At 41.2% G+C, this 23,383-nt stretch overlaps 1 long non-coding RNA gene across 1 annotated transcript; it reads left to right on the top strand.

Moving 5' to 3' along the window:
* The first annotated feature begins 651 nt into the window (after positions 1-651).
* Positions 652-22,163, top strand: LOC125324220. The gene is made up of 3 exons (XR_007202869.1): positions 652-883; positions 7,365-7,444; positions 21,328-22,163. It is a non-coding gene; the product is annotated as an uncharacterized LOC125324220 (long non-coding RNA).
* The last annotated feature ends 1,220 nt before the right edge of the window (positions 22,164-23,383 follow it).

The raw sequence follows: 23,383 nt of genomic DNA, 5'->3' as shown, positions 1-23,383 counted from the left end.
TGAAGTATTATTTGGTGGCAATTTTATGATGTGCCTAAGTGGAATAAAATGTCAATTTTATTAAAAAAAGAATGCACCCAAGGACAGTGCAATGGGACCCTGATACAAAGGTTTTGCAATAGGACACATTCTCATGAAGTGATTTAGTGTCTCAGCTGGGACTTAACTCCCAAGGAGAATTCCAGAATTGTCACTTACTGACACTGGTTTATTTTCAGTGGAGAATGCTGACTTCTCAGAAAAGGAGGAGGGGCAAGAACCATCTCATTTGTTTTATCCCTGTGTTTGGTGGGTCAGGGCAAAGTTATTTGGGGGCAATTGTGCTGCATTCCTTGTCAGATACTCATTCCTCAAGTGCTGAGCAGGGCATTTTAGTGCTTTCACTTAGGCTAGTTAAAAATAATAAATTGTATCAGAGTCTAGGACATGCATTTTATATGTCTCTTGTAAACCTTGCAGTCAAAAATCTCCATGAGCTGTGCAAATGTGCTGCAATCCTGTTAACATCTGGCAAGCAGCAAACGGGGAAAAAAAACCAGTTGAAAAAGAAAAAATCTTTACCATAATATTGCAAGGCAAGTTTTTAACTAGCTAGGGTTGTTTTTTCCCCCCTTATTTTGTATAGACCTGAAGTGACCAGCAATTTCTTAGAAAATATGCTGCTTCCACTGACAATTGTGGTTACAGTGTAACTTCAACTACTGGACTGTCTTGTTTGAAATGAATTGTCATTGCTGCATTTTGGAAAACAGTTCTTGAGCCTGATGGGAGAGGTGCAAGCTTGCAGCACTGTGTGTGTACATGTCTGCAGTCAGCACGTGACAGTAGAAGATGTAAAGATGAATGACTCCTTGAATTTCAAGCAACATGGAATGTAAATCAGGTAAGTCACAGGCAGAAACACTCATTTCTTGAGAGCCATGTCAAAACTGGAAACCATTTGAGTTCTAATTAATGAAATGAGAATAGCCACTTTCGGCATTATTTTCCCAGAGGAAGGTGTTTTAAATGATAAAACATGTGTTATGGCTGCTGTTCCTGTCCATGTATACACATACATAGGCACAGAGGAAACTGATCCATTTCTTCTGTTTTTAAGTCATACTTAAGAAAAATACAAATTCTAATTTATAAACCAGGCAAGTTTCTTTATGATAAATCAAACTTAGAGTTAAAACATACTTTGAAATTTTTCAATTTTATCTTTTTGAGAGAAGATATCCATGCTTCATGCTCAGAAAATTCAGATATCATTGAAGCGCACTTTCTCCTATGATAGAAAAGACTTTCCAGGTGGATGATCCATTGCTTCTCAGGAGCTCTGAAGATTGTCAGTACCTATTTTACTTACATGTGTTTGTCTCCCTGGTACCCAGAACTACCCAATCCTTTCTTTTCAGTTAATTAATGTTTAACTTTAAGCTCAGCATGAGTATGGCAGGGCTCAGGCTGGACACTTCTTGAGGCCTGTGCACACCCCCATGTGTGGTAACACACTGACTCTAACAGGAGTGCAGGTGGGTATTGCTGGCATCCTAACTCACCTATCAGTGTGTAAAGTCTATGACAATTTCTTTTTATATAGCAGTACTTTCTCATGATTTTGAAAGAATTTACTAACAACATGGAGATCAATTAATAGCATTTTAAAAGTAATAAAATTGCTAAAAGTGACGGGCAAGATGTTTCTTGCATCATTACTTGAAGGGGGTCCACAGAAGGGGGGATGATTTTGGTTTCTCCATCTGCATTGTCTTCCCTTTTCAGCCCAGCAGACAGACTCTCTTGCTGCACAGGGATGGCAGAACTCATGATTTTTGGGGGGGAGTGCAGGAAAGTTTGGGCAGAAGGGCAAAAGAAGAAGGAATGGAGACTGAAAGAGAGTGAGCATTATTTCCACTGCCTCAATGCTCCGTGAGACAGGAGCTGTTTTGAGAGGATCCCAGGTCCTTGAAGATGTCTGACTTCTCTAAAGGCTGCTGAGAAAGAAAGGCAGAAATAGAGAAGACCTGCACATCCCTACCTAATGGAATGTCTGACACTGATGTTGGGGGAATGTCTCAATTTCGAGTCTCCCTTAGCTTTAAAACCCTAGAAACTCCAGTTGAGGGGCATTAGGGTTTATGGCTTTTGGTGCAGGTAAGCTCCAAACTAAACTCCAACTAAGTAAGCCACTTGGGTATGTAAATGAGATCCTTCTTCCTTGAAGGTGAACATGTAACTAAACACTGATGAATCAGGAGCTAAATTATCATAAAATTAGTCAGTGATGCTCTTGTTTCACTGGAATGGCATGTGGTATGAGCAGTTTGATGTATATTGTGATACCCTGAGTGACCCAGGGACCGGAACTGTTTGGAGTCAAGTCCTTAGAGTCAACTGCAGAGCTTAAAGTAGCAAAATGCAACAAAAGCATTTGGGAGTTGCAGTTCTTGGAAGAAAGCACTCTCCAGTGTGTCTGTGCTTAGGCAGTTTCTTCTTTCTTTTCCCTCACCATCCACTGTGATAACTGTGAGGCATCACTGTCCTTCATTGCCTGCTGCCTCTGCAGAGCTTTCTGAGCACTGAGATCAGGCAGGTATATCTGTGTCAAGTTGCAAAATATGGGGGAGTTAAATCAGGACATTCTAAAGATCTTAACAGATGCCAAGCAGCCATACTCAGAATTGCCAACACCTTTATTTTTATCTTACTCAGTTTGTTTTCAAGCTTGAACATTTGTGTACACTAAGATTAGAACTATTTGCATGCCGGGTTCCAGAGTTCAGTTATTTTTGAGTTAACTCCATAATTTTTTTTTTTTTAAAGTGTGTGGCATTTGATCAGGAGAAGAAAGGGGGATGATTTTATTTTAAGCAGAAATAAAAGACACTTTTTCTTTCAAAATGGTTAATTAAACAAAGAAAAGGCAAAGCTATGCATGGACATCAAGCACAAAAAAGAAAGTGGTATTCTCTGGTGACTTCCTCTCTTCTCCAAAGGTAAAAATTAATCTAATTTCTAGATCCATGACAGCTAGTCCTTATAGCCACTATGGGATGTCTGCTATACAAAGAACCTGCAGCGCTTCAAGGGAAGTTATGGCCTAATGCAACTAGTGCCCCATGCTTGTATACCACCATTTATCTATTTTTTTTTCTAGTTTTCCAGTTCCCAGATAGATTGAAGTACATTTGAATCAAATATCCTACCAAACTCTTCTGATATGTAAGATATTTAAGGGGTAGATTCCATATGTCTTGCAGTTAACATCTGCTTGCAGATGTAGGTTATGTGTTTGTGCATGTGAAAACAGGGCTTTCCACTCAACTAATAGATTGCTTAATAAGACTACTGATGGCATAATCTATCTTTATAAAGTCCAGTGGCTATGAATTCTTCTTAGGGCTAATCCTGAATTTATAGCGTTTTTATGTATGAAAGTCAGAAATGGGAAGAAATGTTCTGCAGTTTCAGGAGAGCAGTACAGCCACTCACTGTGGCTGCTACTGTGTTAGGCTGGCTGCAGTTACAGCCAAGCCACTGCAGAAAAGGGGCTCTGTTTCTATTTGATTATTAAAAGCAGTGGTCCAGATGCAACATCTGGCTCAGGAAATCCCTAAACTCCTGATTGTCGGAAACACAGAGGATATTAAGGGAGGGGGGTGTGTGGAGAGGGAATCACTCTGCATGCACCCTGTTCTTATATTCTTTTCCTAAGCATCTGCCTTTGTCTGCTGTCAAAGGCAGGATATTGGGCTGGATGGACCTTTCATCTACCCTGGGATGGCAGTTTTCCCTGTTTGGGGGGTGGAGTGGGCTGTGGCTGTGAAAACCCATCATCCAGGATCTGACAATCCCAAACGTGACTTTCCTCTCCTGCCTAAACCTTTATGGCTGTAGTGCTTCATCTGCTTTCCCCAAATCCTGCTCAGAGCAGTAGTGCAGCATAGAGGGAGGGAAAGAGCTGGCCCCCTCCTCAAGGGCTGTGTATTATTATGTATTTATTTTGGCTTGGATGGAGATTTTTTTTTTCATTTCCCCTCTGAACAGGGAATTCAGAAAAGTGACATCATTTTTAATCCCTGACAGTTTATGGGCTTTGAAAAAGATTCTGGATAATACTGAGCAATTAAGATGCCATTTTAATAGTTCTTTCAAGTGAAATCAAGTGAGTAATTAAATAAAATTGAATGAGGACCATGTCAGGCCACCCACAAGCTCTCATATCCGCTACAAATAGATGAATAAGTTAGAGTGTGGGACAAATGCTGTGTCTAAGTGGTCCTATTTATGCGTTATTGGATGACTCTAGGAATGAGGCTTTAAGCTGGAAGATTTGTTTCCTTTGAACAATGTTTCCAAGCAAGAACATGCAAGATTGTCAATTGCTATTCAAACAGCAGTAACTTTCCCATCTTTTTAAATTTTTTTGTGGTAGTGTTAATGCCATTGTTTTGTATCAATGGTCTGCAATAAAAGTCACAGAACATAAACAGGATTTTTTGCATTAAATGCTGGATTAGAATTTCTGCTGCCTAGTTATTAGTATGATGATATATGAATGCTTTTTGAAAGTTGCTTTAGACTGCAAGCATGGGGTATGGCATTAAGCATGGTTTGCATTCATTCTACACAGATAAAAAAAGCAAAGTGCAGACAAAGGGAAAATAAGTACTTTTGAGATATACAGTACAGTAACTAAGTAGGTACTGAAAAATGGTATGTCTCAGTTGTAGATCAGTTCATTTTCTTAGGGTGAAAAAACCTTTTAGTCTTTTCCAATCTTACATGTTAAATTTTGTGCTAGGATTTCTGACCATAATTAGAATTATTAACTGTAAACTGTATTTCTGAAGTCTATTCTTTGTACTGTGACTGAGATACCTAACCCTGTCTTAGATCTACACAAAATATTGAAATTTTAAATTAAGACAGATATTAATATCATGACATATGATAAGAGCCTTGAAAATTGAGTTGCATCTACAGCATTGTTTTTACTGAAATGCACATGGGGGAGGCAGCGGTTTAAAACAACAGCCAAAATAATCCCATTGTATTTCACATACAGATTCACAGAAAAACTCATCTTTTTCCTAGAGAATTTCCTCTGTAGGATACCTTCTGAGCACAGCTGATGGAGTGGGTACCAGATAGCATTCCATATTCACCCCACATGAACTTGTTTTTCCTTCATCTCAGGGCATGGGTCATTACTCCATGTCTGTAGGTGCTACCCTGGTACAAATCATACTTGCTGTTTTCTTTCTCTCCTAAAACATGCTTTTCTGGTTTTACTTTAAGTTTGGGACAATACAGGCCCCCTCTGGTGGTCAAAATATCTTCTGTACATTTCTCCAGTATTTCACTCTAAAGATGTTTTGCTGAGGGGCCAAAATGTCTGCTTTACATTTTAAAGTAATACGACCATTGTTAGTTCATTTTTCTAAGAAAACCACCGGAATGAGCCAAAACTGGAGGAGAAAAATGCGTAGGAGAGGTGTTCCAGTGTGTGTCAGGTCCCAGGAATGTGGTCAGTGACACTGATGGGCGCACACAGAGAGTAGCTGCAAAGTTCATTGCACCAACTCTCCCCGCCCAGCTGGCGCTCGGGAGTAGGGATGGTGCTGGAATGCCAGGGCTGGGTCTGCTGCTGGAGGCAAGACAGTGCCTTAGGGAGAAATGGGAAACAAAATGTTACTGCTGAGGAAAAATACCTGTTTAATTTCACTGGCTGCTCTTTCTCTGATCACTGGAAACCACAGGCATACTGGATGTGGCATGCTGAGGTACAAAATATAGGTACAATGTTGAGGTACAATATATAGGTTGATTTACTAGTTTCAATGGCTCCCCTTAATTTGGTAGAGTTGCACTAAAAACATTTGGACTTACAAGAGGGTTATGATATGCAACATTTAAATTTAGAGGAAGACTCTTCTAATCACTAATATGTTTGCATGTGAAAAAGTGGTATTTCCTTTTGCTGTTGTGTTGGTGTTGTCCTCTGTGGCAAGGTATTTCAGCAGCATCTGATTTCCTGGAGGCTGAGACAGTTTCTGAAACTGCTGGGGAAATCAAACAATGTTTGAAATCACGATGGCATCTTTAAAAGCAACTATCATCTGTGTCATCAGGAAGATAATCCCAATGGCTATCCCAAATCAGGCTCAACAGACACTAGACAGGGCTTCTCCTTCCCTTCTGAATCTGGCTGATTCTCACACATTGCACAAGCTTCCACTGGCATTTCTTAGCCTGTTCCCTAAGCCCTGGACTTGGCTTTCTGTCTGCTGCCTCCCAGCAGCCACACATACCATCCGCCACTCAAAGGATAAAAGAGTCCTGTCAACACAACAGCTGACCAAGAAAAGGAGTAATTCACCAATGTGTTTATTCACTGAAGAACACTCGATCAATTCTATCAATGGTGACAAGGAGGATTTAACAGGAACATACAATAATTCTGTTGTTGTTTTAAAATCCCACTAGCCACAATAATGGCTGCTGAAGCACTTATCATTCTTGTGTGATTCCTATTAGCCTATTCTTAAGGAAGCCAAGGAAGAGGGATTGTGCTGTTTCATAAAAATACATTTAATGCAAGTGTTGGTTCCCAGAATCCCCTGCTTTTCTTCATCTGCTAGTAGCTCTTCTGCATACCTCTGGACTGCAAAAAAATCACTCTGTGCCTTAATCCACTGTGATGTTTTAAAACTGCTAGCAGGGGTCATCCTGGCCAAAGGCTTCTGAATGGGGAGGTGGGGGTGGTTCTGTACTAAGTCTGAAGGCCCTGCACAATTTGCTAGTAGGTTCGTACTGTCAGTAGCTGTGTGCTGCCATCAGAAAAGAGATGAGCTGCCAGAGTAGCTGCTTAGAGTTTCAGGTATGGGGTTTTTATTCAGGTTTATTAATTCCTATGTCATAAATAGATATTTCCCAAGTAGAAAGTTAGAAATGGGCATGAATTTTTTTATTAGTTCTTTTCAATGTAGGATTAAGAAAATAATATTTTTAATGAGATTTCTCTTAGTTATACAGCTACAGCCGTTTACCATATGAATAAGCAATACTTGCTCACAGGGTTGTGAGGAGGATAATCACTTTAAGAAACAAAATGAAAATGAGTTTATGGCTGCTTTGAACTTTCTTTTTCAAAATTTCAAATGCTGGATTACATTCAAAAATTGTTTTTTCACCTTAAGAAATGAAGACACTATTCATATTCAACCTTCAGAGTCCTTCTCCTTTACTGAATTGAAACAGTTGTTATCAAAGTCTTGTTCCTGTATTAAACTCTGAATTCAGTCCTTGACCTTCTTTTTGATGAGTGAAATAGTCAGAATTCATGGGCTTTCTCATAGCTGATGTTTATTTTCCAGGGAACTAATTAGCAGTGCTCGAGCTACATGAAATGGAAGTGTTAAGGTGCAACTCAGGACTGTGCATGGTTATAGAAAAGGTGAGTGACCAACCCATCTTCTATCATGGTCTTCTTTCATCTTCCATGCGGTGAGCAGAGGGACTCCTGGGGCACCAATTTTGTGTTCTACTGACTGTTCCTGGAATTCCCCTTTGCTGGCTTTTGTTCAAACAGTGATTTTGGTACAGGGTTTATAGGATAAGGAAGATTGGTCATGTCCACGTTAAATGCTCTTGTGGCTTTTCTCTGAAGTTACTATAATTTATCAGCATCCCTTTTGAACTGCAGGCACTAGGCCAGGACAGTATTCCAGCAGTATTTGCTCCGGTCGGCGTGCAGACATACGATATCCGTCCTACTGGATACGTCCCTGGGTATCTGCTCATGTATCGAAGAACAGCATTGTCTCTTTTAGCAGCATGTCACACTGGGAGCTCCTGTTCAGCTGACAAAGCAGCATGACTCCAGTATGTTTCCAGCGACCTACGGCTCATGAAAGAGATCCCTTTTTTTCCTAACTTCAGTTAATCATGAAGGGAAACAAGATTACATTGAGGTCTTTTTAACCTTTTTTTTTTTTTCCCTGGGGACTAGCTTCATTCCTGTGCCCCAGAAACAAAGACCTTAGGTATGAATGGCTAGATGGCTGAAAAGATCCATTCTCTTTCTTTGTTCAGGCAATATACAACAGATGCCAGCAAAGGTATTGAAAGAACTTTTGGTATGGGCATATGCATTCCTCTGAGTGGGTGCTTGCATGCAAGAAAGTTTATATAATTATGATAGTAAAAGCTGATATTGCATACTATCCTTGCTGCAAACTACTAATTAAAGATGAACAGGACTACCCTATTTATCCTATTGCTGGTACTGAGAGCTGCTCCAAAATACTATTCCAAAGATCAGTGAAAAAAAATGCTAAGAAAAATACAGTATGCAAGTGAGTAGTGGGCAGGCATAAAGAGTGTGTATATCCAAGCTGCTGTGAGGTTCCTAATTACTGTAAGACAGTGTGTTCATGTGACAGAATCCGGCTGGGATTCTCCATCCATCTTCCTCATTACTACTGTTGGCAGCTCCCCAGGCTCCTGCCAGGGAAATCCAGCCCCAAGGTGCTGTGTGCAACCTGAACATCAGAGGCTGATAAAGATGGCAGGTCACAATCAAGGGACAGAAAGAATTAAGTAAGGAATTTCACAGCCACACATGAGGGTGGTGCTGAGGAAGAGGGGATAGAGACAAAAAGGATTTTTCAATAGAAGTGCCCAGTTTACTAGCAAGATGAGCTGAGGGCAGAAAATGAAGTTGAGTTGAGCTGGTAGATCTAAACAAAACAAGGCAGGAGCTGGGCTGTGACATAGGCATGATCCTCCATAGCAGCAAGCAAACGAAGGCAGAAGCATGCGCAGGCTTCATTGCTTTATTGCTTCGTAGTGCTGTGTACTTGGCAGGCTCCTGACTCACCCTTTGCCAGAGGATTTTCCTGGCTAAAACTGTCTGCTGGCAGATGCTCCCCCACCTCAGACCCAGATATACCATCTCCCAAACAGCCCTGTGACTAAGAGGAGGCTGACTGTATTATTGTTAGGGTATCCTGAAAAATATAGATAGGAACGCTGGTTGCAGGAAGAGCTTTGAACGTTGCCATGCTCGCAGGAACAGAGTGCTTTAGTGTGTGAGGTCACTCACAGTGAGATTTGCCCTTAAAGATGGGGCTTACTTCAAACCATCAATCTGTAATACCAAGGTAGGAAAAAGTAAAACAAAACTCCCTATTAAAGCAACATTTGGAAAGCATCCTCTTCAAGGCCTTCATGGGCTCAGGACACTGCAGGCTGCAGTACCCCAGCTGTGGTGTGCACTGGTGGGCACTCAGAGACATTGTATGTGGCTTTTCAGGCCAGGCAGAACCCCTGCCTTGGTAGAGACAGCTTTTCCCAGCCAAAATGGCAGGACTGCTCTCTTTCTGTCTGCCTGTCCCATATTTCAGGGCACTGGAATATCATATGGTACTAAGGGGATTATGTCATGTCTTCCCCCTTCCTCCTGCCTGCTTCCTACCCTTAAGTTCACTTGATTAATATTTCTATTGTATATTTTAATCAGTACAATCCTGGCTGCAGGCTACCTTCCCCTGTTCCTGGCCTCTTTAAATCACAGCCGTTTATATAATCTATATTATTTTAAAATGTTCATTGTGCAAGGACATTTTAGGATTTGTAATGTTTAGCTTGCTGTGATGTTTGCACAGGACCTGCCCGTGACATACATTCAGCATATACCAGTTTGTGGTGGCAGGCTGCCAAAACTACCCTGCCTCTTATCACCTCTTCCCCTTACAGTTTGTTAGATTCCTGGGAAATGCTGCCACAGATGTTAATGCAGTGAGAACCTACCTGTATCTGTTCCTTAACACCTATCCTGTGCTGTGCCAAACATGGCACAGCAGAATCTGAGAATACTGACTAGCCCAGTGAACTGGAGTAGAGGTTTCCATCTCTCAGGAGGGGTGCAAAGAGGGGCTCATGTACCCAGAGGGGTTTGCCAGCCACTCAAGGCGAGAAGTGCCTCCAGCGACTCTCTGCTGCTATAAACTCTAAACTCCTACAGCAGCCTGAGCCATACTGGTGGGTGCAGGCTTTAGCAAGCCCACTGACCAAGTTCACTCTGCTCTTCACTATCTGTAATGCAAGTACCTATGGAGAGGTACCAGCGGTAAAGCAATCATGACAATTATGTCATTTCACAGTGTCAACCTAAGCATGCAGTGACAGAGGCAGATCTCAAAAGAGAGTGACCTCTGGCAGTGAAAAAAAGAAAAAGCAACAGTGAGCAGCTGGGAGGGTGCCCAGAAGCTTCAGTCTCTGACCCAGTTCAGCTGTAGATACAGCAACACACCCAGGCAAAGCCTCATTACCATCTTTATAAATTTCTGCAATATCTGGGTGTTATCTGAAGGTTTGCCTTGAGCATGCCCATGCAGTCTGAGCCTCAGCTGAGTTGGGCTGTAGAATATACAGGGGAAAGTAACAATGCTTCTTTTTAAGAAACCGATATCAGCATCTGAAATAAGTCACTGTGCTTGACTTAGCCAAACCAAATTCCTGGTGTCTGGAATTTTGTCTCTCTGGTTGATAGCAGGATTAGATACAATATGCATGAATATACTGCGCAACCATGCAAAACCAAATAGTGCCGCAAAGTTAATTGTGGTTTAATTAATACAGTCTGCTGCTCCATGCTCCACCAAGTTTTTGATTATTTGTCCATCTTTAGATTTTCAACAAAGCATTCCTGCACTGTTGGATGCCTTCAGAAAAAGAAGAGAAAAATGTATCTTCCTTTCTATTTTGGAAGTTTGGCTTGTTTTCAAGCCATTTTATTCAATAAAATAAATTTTTTTGGTTTATTAACAACACATTTGGCATGTCCATTTTTCAGGACTTTTTCAAGATTCTAAATTTTTGTGAATTTCAAAGTGAAGAACATGAAATATTTTTTACATGTGGCATAAAAAACTTAAGCCATTTCAAACCATGTTTTAGTTAAGGACATAAACATGTTCCTGAAATATTAAATTTACTTGTAAATTGAACAATTTCAATTTCATGTCTCAAACTCCAGCTTTTAAAAACATATCTATCTTAACTACAAGGGGGTACTTCTGCCCACTCACAACATTTGACACTGGGTATTTTTTTCTTCATGGTTATTTGGTGTAAAAGGCTAAAAATAAAAGCATATTGTTCTGAGCATTGTGGACAACTTTTCCAGACAGGGAAAACTGAGGGTTTTATGACTTAGGAAAGCAGTGTTCCCAGAGGGCTGGTCTGCTTTTTTTTCCACTCTTCCCTTTAGGATTTTCTGAAAACATTTCACTTACTGTTGGCTCTGCAGTACATTTATAGTCTCGTATTTTTAGGTTTACCACGCACAGAGAGGTGCCACAGCACACTCCTGTACGATCACCCACTCAGACGTGACCAAAGATTCAAACTGGTGGAGGGGCCTGGTTTTGGTTTTCCCCTTCCCAACCACTAGGAACAAATTTGCTCTGTGCTTAGAATGGGTTAAGGTGAGTGTTCAGTCCCATGAAGGGGCAGCAGCCCTGGCAAGAAGAGGAGCCCATGGAGGTGCCTGCTCCAGCCTGGGCTGTCCTCTCCTCCAGCTCCCAGGGCTATGCCCCAGCCAAAAGCCTGCGCCCTCCCATCATTTCCCAAAGCAAAAGCTAAGCAGAAGCAGTGCAGCAAGGTTTGAAAGGGTGAAACACGCCTTTGTGTGCTCCCTTGTCATCCTGAACAGCTGGGTTAGAGCTGCACACAGCCCACGGCCATGAATGGCAATATTAACTTTAAAAAGAGAATCCTCGTTTTGATTGGCTGAGCCAGCTGTCTGATGGCACAGCTTTCCAGCAACTTAGAATTTCTTTGTAATTAGGGAATTATTGCAAAATAGGGAACAATAACATTATTTGAAGACTGATACTTAAACTGGGATAGCCAAATTTACCTTCTAGTTGTATCTAAATTAATAATCTAATTTTGAAAGGAAATCAGAACCTAACAGCTGTTGGTGACTTTTCTTAAACTGTTTTAGAAAGAGTCAGATTATGATTTTTTTGAGTATTTGGACACTTGATAGCCTATTCTTAGAGTATACTTCTGTTCGTTGTTAATTTTAATTTTTTTACCTGGCAGTTTAACTAGTAAATGTACAAATGACTTAAAACTTAAGCCACATAAAAAGTATTTTGTTTTCAACAGAAGAGTCCAGTGTGAATTTCATGTTCAACACATGAGCCAGGATGTGACTAATTGTCAAGTAACTCTATGTCAATATTTCATGGGTTTTTTAACCGATAAGCTTCACTGTCAGACTAAACATTCTAGTATTTGGTGTTTTCTAAAATGTTATTGAAGTGTGTTTTCTCTAGTACATCTAGTTATTAAAGTCTTAATTCCACATTATTTAAATATTTTGTTAAGGCTATGTTATTTAAATGGCTTTGTAAGGCTAAAGCTTATTTATTTAACTGATAAATCTATTCATGTAGTTAATAATTCTTAAACATCCCACCTTTTTTAGTGGTTTAGACATTGTCTACACCTCTGCAAAGAAATTCATATTAACAATCACAAGGTATTAGGAAGTACACTGGATATAAAGTCCTGTATAAACATAGAAGTTGTTGTTAATCCGTAAGTGATGTGCTAATAGACTTGCAGATAACTTGACATACATGTTATCCACTCAGGACAAGCCTGAACTTTGCTAAGGTGGAAAGAAAATTCTCACAGAGAAAGCACAGAGTTGGTACAAAGTGGTGGTGCATAAATGGAGGCTGGAAATTAAAAGAGCGTGTCAGCTTTACAAAGAAGTGGTGGGGCAATGAAAATGAGGCTATGAAAATGACATTGGTATGCCTGTGCCCCATGGCTGACTGGGTTGCTCCTAACAGTAAGAACTGCACTGCTGGCTGCCTCACCCTGGGATCTTGCTTTATGGTCCATCATGTTCTTGTGTAATGAAAGGGGCTGGCTTCCTGTCCTGTTAAGCTTCCATTTACCTGGGCATGGTACTCAGGAGAACTGGACTATAATTCTGTGAATGTTTCCAGCACAGGGCAGGAAAACAGACAGACATAAGAGTGGAAAAGTGTTAAGACTGCAAAGCTCAGGCATCTTCGTATTCCACCTCCTCGAATTTAAAAGGATGCCTAAGCAATGCTTATGTTCTTTGCTGGATCAAAACTTCCATGTACGAGGTGCAGCGTGTCCCTCCTCTTCTTCCCTGAATGTATTTTCACTGTCCTGGAAGTTTCTGCTATGTTTCCCCTTCTCCTTTCACAGTTTCCCCTTCACGTTCCCTCTGATCTCATGCCACCAACATTTCCAAGGCTGCGTGTCTCTCCCCTCTGTGTTTCTGCTGCTCCCTGTAAGATGGGAGCAGGCTGTGTTTGGGTGCAGAAGATGTGCTGTGCCTGGGGCTGTGGCAGAGGGGGGCTCCCACATTTCAGGCTGAGCCCCCACCCCCAAAACACGACCAGTCATGCCTGTGAGACACAGGAACCCTGTGGGGCCTTCAGCCCTGTAAATGGCTGCACACTTGAAGTCCACTGTGTCTAATTAAACCCTTTTCCAGCACACCAGAGGATAAAAACAAGTAATATCCATCATCCTTTTGCCACCCAAACTGCTGTGTGCATTAGAAAGTCCAGCGTTGGCCTTGCTTTCCTTGACTTTTCCCCTGTGTAAAACGGGGGTACAGCTGTGCCAGTGTTTTGAAGTCTATAAATTAAAAGTGTTGCGTAGGTGTGAGTATTATTAGCTGCTTAATAGAACTAGACAGTGTTACAAATGAACCTGAGACAATGAGCCATGGCAGTGTCAGCTTAAACCCAGATAAGCTGACATTTTTGCTGAGAACTACTGAAGTACAAGAAAAAAAAATTGCCATAGCATTCCTGTAACTCCATTAAAATTCCTGTCTACCTGAGTCAAATGCAGCAGAGACCAAGGCTGAAAAGATCGCTTTTTGTCTCGCATTTTTTCAATGTCTCTTTCAAAAAAATGTAATTTTGAACAGCTAAGCACCTTTTCTTTCTCTTTGAGCCTCACAGAGATTTCCTGACAGGTTAGTGCATCCTAGCATACTACTGGCAGCTGTGTGCTCAGTGCCTTTGTCCCACACAGGTGCTTTCCTTGAGTCAGGATGACAAAATCAGTTTTGGACACCAGGAAAGCAGAAGTATGATTTGCCATCAAGAAATAATCTTGGAATGAATGCGTCACCAAAATCTTTCTGTCTCACAACTGCTCACTGAGAGTTGCCATATGCAAAAGTGACTGGACCGTGATCCATGCAGAGTTATGGAGGGGAAATTTGTGAGGAAAAGCTGGGAAAACATGTGGGATTTTCCAAATGACCTTTTCTGGGTTCAGGAGCACCGAGCTGTGCGTGTTTATACAGTGTACATCACAACTGCAACCAGCACAGGGAACTGTCTTCTAACAGGGACAAAGGTAGGGGTTTTTCTTCGCTACTTTGCACTGTTACTTTTTGGTACTGTCCCCCGACCTCTTTTCCTCTGACTCTAACACCTCATAAGGTGCTTGGTTGACTTGCTGGTTTATGACAATGAAACTGGTATATATAATTGAGAGATTTTTCTTAGCCTTTTTTATTTTTTTGTGTTCCACCTGCCACTTCTGAATTCACAGGCTACTACAGCATTTCCACTGAATTTCAAAGATTTTTCCCCACGTGCCAGTTAGTTGTGCCTAAGATTTAATTTGAAGATTTTTTTTTTGAGTATAATAAGTTAACAGCTAATTAATAAATAATACACTGAATACGTTTCTATTGTATCTAGAGAGGTAATGTGGTATAAAAAAAAAACCCAACTGTACTGATTTTTCCTAAAGAACTTGGAAACAAAACAGTGTAGCCATTGTATTTCAAATATTAGAGTAATTGTTCAGTACGTGTGGTGCAACCCTAAATTTCTATGTCAGAACATGGTGCCAACTCTGAGTTTATGTAAATTGTGGTACTGTGGGCATGCACATGTTTAAACAAGTGCTTTCCTATCTCCAGGTTATACAGGCATATTTCTGTATATGGTTTGGAAAAGCCAGACAACACTCTAAATTGATAAAAGGGAACCTAAACCATGTGCTCGGCTTTCACACCATTGTACTTTTCAAACAAAGCAAAACCTGCTATGGGACTTGGATTTTTCCTCTAAGTACATTAGCATGTCTTATATATAAATCCTAATGAAGTTTATTCTTGTATACCTTAAAACATGTAGGTAGAAGAGACCTAGTAAAACAAGGAGATAAACAGAGAATAATTAATTGCCTGCAGCTGAAAGTGTTTTGTGCCATAGTTTCTGTTACTTCAGTATGCTCATAATCCTGTGACTTTAAGCATCTCTAAATTACAGGTTTATGCAGCCAAAATATTAGTGTAACTCCTTTTGGACTCAACAGGCTACCTTGTGGCTTAACCTACTACTGAAGGTCAGGAGAGTATCATTCATCTTCCACAACGCCTAGACATCACCAGCTACACTTCTGGACATATCCTGGAAAATGAAACTGTGAAAACATTCCAAGCAGTTCAGTGGGATTATTATCTTTGACAAGATTCTCTTGACAATACACAAACCTTTGTGCACATATCACCATAATACGCAATAAAACTAAAAGGTCCCCCTTGGGACTGCTTTGCTTGCTGTGCACGGTATTTTGGATGGGCTGGCAATATGGGATTCAACACTACAGGGAAAACTAATTCATGGGTTTTCACCCACACTTGCAGTTTAAGCATTCATTGTTATTTTGAACGTTATTGTCTTACTTTTGAAGAAAGGTTTCTCATGTACCCTCCTAACATAACACCTAGCCCTGGAAGATTCTAATTACTGTACTGTACATCCCTGTTTGGATCAAATAGATTATTCTCTGAGTCAGTGCTTCTGGTTTAGTAAGTCACAAAAGTAAAAACATTTTCTTATTTATAGTTCTTGCTGGAATTATGCTGTGGAAACAATGGTTGTATATAATAGTTAAGATGCTGTGCAAGACTAGTTGATTACAAGATCAGACAGTACGCTCAGACCATTAGGTTTTCCCCAATATAAGAACCCTTAGTCAAATTAGAAGTGGACCTTAACAGGCAGTGCTAGTCCTTGAAACCAGGTTCTGTGTCCTCCACCAGCCAATGGCATAATTTCATGACTGAGACACGATCAGAAAGTATAAGAAAAGAAGAGCATCTCACTGACTGAAAAACATCAGGATGATTAGGGGCTGCTTTAGAAATCAACAATGTGAGAAGGTAAGCATGATGTTTTGATCAGAGAACCAGACCTAGGAAAAACAGCAAGAAGAATAAGAGAGTAAAGAAAACTGCAGAAGGAAAGGAGAAGAAAGTTTGGTTTGTTACTGCATAGGGCTTTTATTCTCATTAGTATTAGGGGTTAGTATTGTTTTCAGCTATGAAGGATAATTTAGATTATGCTGATCTTGTATCACTGAGACAAGGAGCTGGACAGATTCTGCAGAAGAGATGTGTGTGACTCATGGAAAGAGTAACTAGTGAAGAACTTGCTCAACTTGAACTCTTGCTTACAGGGATTTTATTTACCCCTGGGGGAGGGTGAAGTTTTCCAGTTTGGCATAGAGCTAAACTACTTTACCAGTGAGAGAGAACTTGAAGCCTCCTTTGCTGAGAAGATAAGCTTTCATGATACAGCCTAACGTACTGACGATTATTGCACAACCAGAGAGGAAAAAGATGCCTTAAAGCACGGGGTTTTTAGCTGTGAAAACTAGCTAATGGAGTATTCAACACGTGTACCTAACTAGATGGTCACATTAACTTTTTCATTCAATACATGAGACAAATCATCCAACATTTATTTACAGCAGGCACACTTAACAAAAAAGAAGGAAAAATGCTCCCTGCTTTAAGGATCCCTAGTAGCTCTTTCAACAATATGATACCCATATTCTCCTTCACAAAATGCTCCTTAGAGAATTCACTGAAAACTATTTTTTGATTTTTATTTGTAATGTGAATAGTAATCTACCTGCCTGGTGACATCATTATGGGCACTTTAAAAAAATTAGCTGTGGAAACATTTGGGAAGAGTTATATTTAAGAAAATTACTTGCTAAAGAGGTTTGTTTAGTTTAAACACAAATTCAGCCTTAGCTCATCTGTACAAACAAGTTTTAAAAGAAAGGAGAAAAAAACCCCACTTCCCTGATGTGCTGATCAGAACTCTTAATAGCAACCTTAAACATGCATAAGTTAAGAAAACTCCCCAGTTTCTCCAGAACAGGGCAGAACTTAATCCTCAGGCACAGCCTGCCTGAAAACTTGGAGACCACAGAGATGAGATGAGATGAGATTTGGATGCGGATTCCAAACAAACACTTTTAATAGGTGAGTTATAAATATGGATCTTCTTTTTTTTTTCCCCTTTACAAACCCTACATCAAATTGTGAGGAAATACTTAAACTGCTTTTGTGAATATTTTGTTCAGCATAACTATTTGTAAAAAGACTTCGTTCTACCTATTGGTGTTGTCAAGTCACTGAGATACTCTGCAATAAAAACAAATCCTAAATTCTTTCAGAAGGAAAAAGCCCACCTCACTTTAAGACTAAGAAAGCCTAAGAAAAGGTAGCAGGTGTGAAAGTTCAATTTATCGGCCCTATCTTTGAGAAGAGCTAAATCAATTAGTATAAATCTGTTTTAGTCTTTGAAAGATACATGATAACAGATGACAAGAGAAGACTGAAGAACTGTATAATTTTGGCTTGGAAAAGCTGCTTTAAATACTGAAACACTGAAGATGAAAATGTCAGTACTTGATGAGCTGAACTGTAAAGAATCACAAGAGATTCCTGCAGACCTGAAAACATTATGTATTGTATCTTTCACAAAACTGGCAAACACTCAAAAAAACCACTGGTGCTTTTGCCAGTCAGTGCTAAGGACTTACATATGGTCTTTGTTCAGGTTTTCTTGACTGGAGAGGCTTTCTCTCAATTTAAATTGTTGGCAGTCATAATTTCTGATTTTCATAATTGCAGTTGCCTTTAAATCAACTCTGGAAATCATCAAACTTTCAGTCCTGGAGCAGAATCCTGATCCTTGTCAGCCATGGCTACAACCCCACAGAAAATGAGGGGCAGCACTGGCTAGTTCAGCTCTGAAGGAGTATAGGTACCACTTGATTTTAGGTCAGAGATGGACATCAATGTGCTTTGAAAAGGAGCAGACAAGAAGCTTATGTGCAGAGGTGGATCATTCCCTTTGTCTTCAGATTACATCTTTTCAGTTCAAGATTGTACGTACACTGATTAGTCAAAACTGTGGTCCTAGAAAATGCTACACTTGTTTTGGAAGAAAAGGATAGGAATCTGCTTATTTTTCTTTTTCCTTTTTTTTTTTTCCCCAGAAAATTTTAAACTTTAATATGAACAAAGCTAGCAAATGCATCTACACTAGGATCCTGAATCTAGAGAACTTTAATTTTTTGTATGCTGCTGGCTAAAAGTTGACAGAAGGAAAATGAGAAAATGAGAAAACGAGGCTACATGACCTGAAACTTCATGCTCCAAATGCCTGCTTTCCTGGATGACCCTGTTCTGGACAGATAATGGTTCTACTCTCTCCAGTCCAACTACATGTGACTCAAACAAGAATCACTCACAGACAGGCTATTTAGCACTGAGGCACATCCTCCAGACTTTTTTTTCAGCTAGGAATGCTGATGTGTAGAGCTGACAGACTCTCCGCTTGCTGCTCGTATGCGCTGCCTGTGACACTATGTTGCCCTGCAGATGTGTGTATTCTAACAAACCAGCCTGCAGATGTGCAGCGTTGGGGCCCGCTTGCCTTTGGGCGCTAAAGGCTTGCGAAGAAGAGACATCAGCCGAGACAGGGAGACAGCGCCGGGCCGGAGCCCCGCTGGGAGAAGCAGGGGAGCGGCCGCCTGGAGCAGGGAGTGAAGGCTGCCCCTCAGGTGGGCTCCGGTGCCAGCAGAGGAGCTGCGGTCCGTGACTCAGCGGCTGGCCCGCACGGGAATGTCTGCGAGCAGCACGGTGGCGTGCCCATGCTGGGGACGCACCACAAGCCCTCTACTGTTTAGATTCATCTGCTACTGCTTTAGGGAAGCGTGGTAAACTACGATGGCAGGTTTGAAACAATCTGACAGTCATAGAGGCTTATTTTAAATACAGCTATTAAGGGAGGATAAAAAGTTATGATTTTCATAGTCATGCTTTTTTTTTTCTTAGGCTCAGGTGAACGCTGCAGAACTGACTACAATCTGAGAAAGATTGTATTCAAGTAGTCATTCACACCACCTTGATTTGGCTAATTAGAGACCATGTTTTGATTATCTGGTGCCGTCAGCCCCTACCAGGCCCTCCTCGGCTAAGCCTCTTTGCTATAAGGCCAGACTGAATTTGTATTTTCTAAATACAGGTGCTGGGCTGATGTGTCCCTCTACAGTACTATTATGTTACAGCCTGCCTGGTGGCAAGATCTGTTCAGACTGTGCCTGGTGTCATCTGTGAGCCCAGGTGTTTAGCCTTTTCCTGGGGTCTGCTTCATCCCTTCTGGCATATCCTAGCTCTTCCAGTCCTCAATCTCCTTCCCACGTGTAGCCTACACCAGGAAGTCGTCTACATTATTACCCTGCAGGCTTGCTTTCTTGAAACGGGTTTCTGACCCACCCAAAATGGGCAGCAGCTGTGCCTATTTCCACCTGAGGCTGCTTGTTAGGCATGATGCCACACCTCATCACAGATGCATATGGTAACTGAGGGCAGAGGGGACCCTCAGAGGTCCTCCTGCTCAGACCAGGGTCAGTGTGCAAGCATCCTGATGAATAACACAGACACACTGCAGACTGACATTAAACATCTCTGCAGACACATTTAGCTATTGGAGGCAAAGTGATGGAAATGAAAGCCCAGCATGTTACTGCCTACCTACTTTAAAAACTAAAAAAAAAAAAAACTAAAAAAAAAAAAAAAGCTTGTAATTTTCATTCCATCACCTTCCACCACAAACCTTGAAAGAGCAGCAGACAGAGAACCTATACACACACTCCCCACCTATAACATTGGTGTGCTGGGAGCTGCTCCAAGCGCATCATTAGAAGTAGTATTCTGCCCTTTTTTAAATTCAGAGACCCAGGGTCTGCTGCTCCGGGTGCCCAGCTGGTCTTGAAACAATTGTTTACCCTGACAGTCAAGCTCAGGTACTAAGCAGGGCTCAGTACTTTGTGACAGGCAAAGGAAGGTTAAACTGGACAGTAGATACCCAAGCTGTCCACCCAACATCATCCCAGGCTATGGCTAAAGGGGGAGACCAAACACAGACAAGGCTGTGAAAACATTACCTTTCAGGTTATTCAGCAGCTGCTGCAGGGGTAATCATGGCTGGTGTTCCCATGAGCCAGGGCTCCTCTTTTCATAGTTACCACTTTTGTCTGCTTCACTTCCACTTATGCTGATTTGCTGGTCTGCCTAGATTATGCACAATTATGAAAACTTTAAGACATTCAGAAGCAGCTTTATTTTACACAGACTCTCTTTCCTTCAGCTTTCATAAGTCTGAGCAGCACACAGTGCAGGGTCCACTGCTGAAGTTTATTTTTGTAGAGGTTAGTATTCTTGGCATACGACATAGTCACGCTGTGAGAGTTTTCAAATATCAGTTATAATATTTACTTTGCTTTTGTGAAGAATATGTTAGTTTAAACATGTCTTCTCCTAAGGTAAAGTGAAATAATTGTATGTAATTTCTTATTTTTGTGGTCCTTTCCACCTAATTTCCTCTGCAGTTTATTTATTTTCAGTGTACACGGGATTGTAAAAAGAAACAAACAATTGCAAGGAATGGTGTAATAAAAAAGTTCCATAGATATTTTAATTGTTTTGTAGACAAGATATATTTATTTCCTTGAGAGGAAGAATAATTGCAACAGCACAGTGTGGAGATTTTCATATCTTGAAAAAAATCTTGTATTTCTGAATCAGTTATTTTCTGTATGTGAGGATGACTGTGAAACTGCCAAATATTCTAGAAGGGATTTCTGCTTGTTCGGAAAAATGGAATTCAGGACTATAAAAATCCACACAACTTCTTTTACCACAGCTACTGTCAGCAACTTATAAAGAAGTCTACTCCTACTTGCCTTAAGTGTATTTTGCTGGATATGGTGGTGGTCAGTAGCGACAGACTGGCCTCAGGCTTTTGCCAAACGGATCCAGCTTTCAGTGTGACTTAATGCAAGAAAAAAGAGTCCTAATCTCTTTTGGTAGCAGTACGAGTGGGAATGATGACCCCTACTCCCACTATCATTACTTTGTTTTCTTTTCCCATCCAGACTTGTGGCTTTGGAATATCTGCATGCTCATCTGTCTGCTTCAGAAACTGCGTGCCACACAGGATCTGTACTGCTCCAAGATACGAATTCACATCATGGACCAAGCTTATCATAAAAGTTCCTTTGCCCCTGAAAAGCTAGTCTGCTTCAGGACCGCGTGACTCCAGTCAGAAGAGCCGGCAGGATTTATCACCCAGCCTGTGTGTACAGTGCTAATGCAGCAGAGCCCTGATTCCAGTGGCAGTGGGAGAGTGGCTTTGGGAGATCTTTCAGAGAACGTGCTGGGGAAGGCACATTCATGCATCTTGGATTCAGCAAATCCAAGGAGGGGGAGGCAGAAAGCTGGTTACCCAAGGTAACATAGTGTGAGTCTGGAATTACTGGGATGTGCCAAGTATGGTCATTAGAGATCTCCAAATCACAAGGAAGGTCACCAGCAGCAAATGGGTACAGCAAAGCTAAGCTGCTTCCCCCCAAAGCCTCACACATCCATCCAGACCTAGTCTGACTGAGTTCCTTGGAAGTGGATGTAAGTGCCTGCATGAATAGAGTGAGCAAGACTTGTCCTTTTGTGAAATATTATTGATGATATTTATACTCTGGTAACACTCAGGAACAGCTGAGGCCTCAGGATATTAGTGCAAACTGTAGAGTAATTACAGTTTCTGCCTGAAAGAACAAACAACAATCAGGGTTCTGTTCTGAAAAACAGCATGCAGAAATGATGCTGGTATCTACATGGTCTTACTTGGCAAATCAGGTATGTATTCAGAGTCACGTGTGCCATATACTTTAGTGACATAATAAACACCAATTACTTCTTTTTCCTACTCTGATCACAGTGAGACTAAGCTGTTACGTTTTGTTCAAAAGAAATACTCTTCAAATTAGTGTCATGTTACCTGTACAGAGCTATGGCTAAAGGTATAATTTAGCCTGCAAAATACAGGACTTTTTTGCAGATGATTGCATAGTACAGAAAAGGAAAAGAGCAAATACAGCTCTCCAGCTGATTCTCATCTTACAGGAAATTATAGACTGCTTTTCCTCCTTTAGCTCAAAAGAAGTTTGGAGTAATATTACTGAAGCTAATGGAGCTACAGTACTGTAAAAGTTCTCTTCTATAGCCAAAATTGAGGTTAAACACAGCATTCAGCGTTGTCAAACTCTAATGTTAAATGGGAGTTCCCAACCCAGCTTTCCTTACAGGCCAAGGCTTGCTGCCTGGTGGATCTACAAGATCACCAGAGCCATTTACTGGCCCCGCAGCTGGACACATCAGGCACTGCCAATCATCAACTTACTGCCTGGCTAATGAGGACATTGTGCCACAGGGAGATATGGTGGCACTGTGATGCATAAGGCTGGCTCGGTGATCACCGTGCTCAGATGACTTCACCCTCAGCATAACTGTACATCCTCACTGAAGGTCCTGCAAAGGTCCCGGTGTTGCCCTGTGAGCCTACGCCCCAAACATATCCTCCATGTGACACGGGGTAACAGTCATTTGATGAAAAGAATGGTGGAGATCTGAGTGCTGCCAGCTTTGACAGCTCAAAACAACAGTCCTTCCTCATTCAACTCATAGGAGCGACCCCAAAGTCATAAGTCTTGAGCAAAAACATACACAGCAGTTTAGTTCTTCCTTTTATTTTGGTTTAAATAATGCTATTTTGGTTCTTCTTGTAGATACGCTCTCAAACTGGCTTCTCCCCTATCCATTAAGCCTTTAAACCTTGAAGCAATCCTGCCATCTCATCAGGCAGCAATTCTGCCTCCTGCATCTGTCCTGCTCCCAGTCTTCTAGCGAGTTCTGCCCTTCTCAGCCTCACCCTCACCCTTACAGCAGAGCATCCAGAGGTCTGCCCCTCTGGTGGGTGGTGTACAGACTAAGGAGCTTTATATTTCCTTACGTCCACCCTTTAGTCACAAACCACAGGGGACAAGAACAGAAACAGTGCAAACTGCTTTCCCAACTCTTCTTCAAAAGAGAGGTGTGCCTGAAAGGGGGTGTGAGATATTAATTCCTGTTTGTCACTGCTAACTCAAATCAGAG

Source organism: Corvus hawaiiensis, chromosome 3, assembly GCF_020740725.1.
Source record: "Corvus hawaiiensis isolate bCorHaw1 chromosome 3, bCorHaw1.pri.cur, whole genome shotgun sequence".
Taxonomy (NCBI): Eukaryota; Metazoa; Chordata; class Aves; order Passeriformes; family Corvidae; genus Corvus; species Corvus hawaiiensis.
Note: the sequence above shows the minus strand (reverse complement) of the source record. Positions and strands in the feature narration are given on the sequence as shown.